At 37.0% G+C, this 3,753-nt stretch overlaps 1 pseudogene; it reads right to left on the bottom strand.

Moving 5' to 3' along the window:
• Positions 1-9: 9 nt before the first annotated feature.
• On the bottom strand, positions 10-2,560 carry LOC107856432 (annotated as a pseudogene).
• Positions 2,561-3,753: the final 1,193 nt, after the last annotated feature.

The following is a 3,753-nucleotide window of genomic DNA, read 5'->3' as shown; positions in this document are numbered from 1 at the left end:
CATGCTTTTATCCTTTCTTTCCTTTACGAACTGCTCAGCAATCCATAGCCTAATCAACTTCGGAACGCTAATCTCCTCATCTTCAGGAAAGCCTCCTATATAGAGAAAGCAAGCCTTCAAATGTTGGGGCAGCCAATTGTAGCTCATAGAAAGAATTGTTTGTCACAGCTCATAGATTGATACAACGAATGAGAGATTTTCCTCAACTTTCTTCCAAGTATCATGGGTTGTCTCCATCTTGCCAAGAAGTCCAGCAATGACAATAATAGAGAGAGGTAATCCTCGACATTGTTGTACGATATGCTTCCCTACGTCTTCTAGATGAGAAGGATAGAATTCTTCTCTAAATAGTCTTTCACTAAATAAATTCCAACTATCATCTAGACTTAGAAAAGCCATATCATGAGGAGGGAAATCAGGGCTTACATAATCGGCAACATATTTGAGCCGAGTAGTCAATAAGATTCTACTTTTGTTGTTATCATTTGGAAATATTCTTTGGATTTGATCCCAAGCCTCATTACTCCAAATATCATCTGTGACAATTAGGAATCTCCTACCCTTGAGACCTCTATACACAATCTCCATTAGTTGGTCATTGCTCATTTCTTGATTGTTGTACGTCCTATCTCGACTAACTGAAGATACAAGTTCAACAAGAACTTGTCTCTCATTATATTCTTCAGAGACAGTGACCCATGCACATGTATCAAATCGGGGTCGAATCAATGAATCATCATAGACTTCTTGCAAGGGTTGTCTTACCAATACCGCCCATGCCAACAATTGACATGACAGTCAGCTCATCTATCTGCGCAGTTAGGCGATCTATTATGGAGTTAAAGTCATCCACCATTCCGAAAACAGTACCATTTTGGTCAGCTGCATACCTGCTTAGTGAGGGAGAAGTTGTTGCTTCTGCAGATCTGGTACCATGCTTAACAAACTCGATCTGCATCACCTCCTTCCTGAGATAACCAACTTCTTTTTCCACTTCTTGTAATTCTTCTTGGAAGTCTTTACAAGCCCTTTCTCGGTTGTCTCCATTATCTGCTAGAATGATTCTTCTTAGGCTTAAATCAACCCTATCTTCTACTTTGTATACTATAACTATGATCTTCTTTTCGAAAACCTCTAGTGTTTCCATATCGTTGTCTTCCTTTGGAGGACTAGTTTCCTCAAGAAAAGCTTGCAAAGCACAGACTTTGATAAGTAGATTCTGCATGTTGTATAGAGCTTTCACAAATGAAAGGTGAATTAGGCTGCAAGAGTTGCTCTAGAGTGTTCATAAGTGAAGAAAGAGCAGCAGAAGCCATATCCTTTTTGAAGAAGGCCTATCAAGAGATTGGCATATTTTAGACTTCTTGCTTTAGCAGCCATCATGATTTTCGGGCCCAATTTTATCGAAGTACTGAATTAGCATCTTTTACTATTAAATTAATGTTCAATCTTTAGTTCTGTCCTCAAAAAACTACAAAAAGAACATGAGACCTCACATGTTCATCTTAGGAATACTGAATAAATTATACTTTCTATTTCTTCCTTCAATGACCATGTTTGAGTCCAAAGTAGATTATCAGAAAAATAAAGAATTCTTTTTTTCACAACAACTCTTTTTCTTCTATATTTATGCAGCAACATGAATAGAGAAATCACAATGTGTCTTGGCTAATGTATGCAGCAACATACATCAAATCACATTTGAGAAATCAAAATGTGTCTTGGATGGGATGCCTCTGACGCTAAGGACTATCTCAACTTGAATTGCGAATGACATAAGCAGTTCTTAGAAAATTTACGTCCAAAACTTAAGGACTATTTCAAGTGAGCAAATCGCAGATTGTGGAAATGGTGAACGGATTTACAGGTACTTTCTCGGAGACAGTCAACAATGTGTTGATCAATTGTATTCCTTCCTGTTGATCTAGCTGAGGATCAAGTTTATATTTGCTCCCCTCCTTGTTAAAAACAACTTCTTTTTCCGCTTTTTCCATATCACACTCGACAAGTCATTTCTTGGAATACTCAAGAACCTGCTAAAATGATGGTTCTTAGGCTTGAATCAACTGCATTTGTCTACTCTCCACACTGCATCTCCAGCGTATGCATAAGTGAAGAGAGAGCAGCATAAACAATTTCCTCTGAGTGTGAGGAGGTGAAATTTGGTTAGAATAGTTTGAAAAACGTTCAACACAGTATATGCCGGCAAGTATACGAAAACAAGTTAATGGGAAAGGCCACAAAGCTACTGCACCTACCTAGCTAGAAACTGGCATCTTTTTAAACTCCTTCAGGAAGCAACTATTGTGGTTTCCGGACTTAATTTTAATCCTCGACACAACCCGAGTGATACTGATTTAAATAACTTGGTATAACAAGAAATGCAAGACAGTGTAGTCCTTATACTAGTGGTAGACTCCAAACTTTGATCCAACTGGAGTTGTTCCAAAAAGTACCACAGACTTCAAATCCAGCATAACAGTAACCGTAGAAAAAACATTTCCCGGAACAAAGCGCAACAGATTTGAATCAGTAAGTCCAACAAACAAAGACTATAGTACATGATCAAGTCATCCGTTTCTATAGAGGTTTGGAATTTCATTTTTCCCCCATAAATTTGTTCATAGTCCGAGGAAGTAGGATTATTAAAGAATAGAAAGCTAGACAAAGTATTAAAAAGATAATACTCCACAAAGTCTAAATGAAAGATGACATTATGTTCACTATTTATTTATACTAAGGTATTAACAATTACTACACAAGAGAATAGGTGCTTGGGCCTCTTCACATGAACATGGTACCATACTTGAATGCAATTGTAGACTCTATTTGCTTTTCTCAAAGATCATTACACAAAGCTTCATACTTCATCAATTCATCCCAATATCTTGAAGGTCCCTTCATCAAAATTTACTAGCCTTTTTGTAAAAATAGAAAACTAATAGTCATATAGACAAAATCACATGAACATATAAAGATTTGGCGTGGTTTCAACTCATACCTAAGTTTCAGTGATTATGAGATAATTTGAACTTGAAGCTCATAATTTCCATAACTTTGTTGCTCTTGCTGAATTCATTGCACTAGTCTCGATTGAAGAACCTCAATATTTTAATTGGACTAATTTTAGTGTTGATATATCTCCAATACTTGGGGGAATCTCCAGCTTCGTATAGCCTTGCAGGACTAGTTGCTCAAGCATCGGAAAATTAACACTAGCTATTTCCCACCTTTCCGGACATTCATACTCAAGTCGTAGGTGTTTTAACTTTTGAAACACGACATCTTCATTTAGTATCCAATCCGTTCGATCGAATCCAAAGTGCGCTTTGAGTACCTCAAGATTAGGTAAATTAGCCAATACAACCATTTCTTCCCATGAAATATTAGTACCTTCTAATCTCAATTGCTTGAGATTACGTGGAAAAAATTCCCTTTGCAGATCAATGGGAGCCAAGTTGAAATAGTATAAAATAATTTTGCCTTTATCATTGACATGGGATCCTGATGCATATATATGTAGTGTCTCAAGGCAGCCGAGAAGAAAGATACGAATCATAAAATCAGACCACTCAGAAGATACACCTCGAATCTTTAGCTTATTTAGATTGGGAGTTCTTCCTAGGATTTCTGCCACAAAAGGAGAGGAAAACAGATCAAGTGTTTGCAAGTTATTGAGAAACAAAGGTTGTTCTTCAATACTACAACTTTCTGACTCGAGAGGATTAGGCATATGTATTTTCCATCCAATTT

Source organism: Capsicum annuum, unplaced genomic scaffold (genome assembly GCF_002878395.1).
Source record: "Capsicum annuum cultivar UCD-10X-F1 unplaced genomic scaffold, UCD10Xv1.1 ctg17883, whole genome shotgun sequence".
Lineage (NCBI taxonomy): Eukaryota > Viridiplantae > Streptophyta > Magnoliopsida > Solanales > Solanaceae > Capsicum > Capsicum annuum.
The sequence above is the reverse complement of the archived record's forward strand: the minus strand, read 5'-3'. Positions and strand labels throughout refer to the sequence as shown.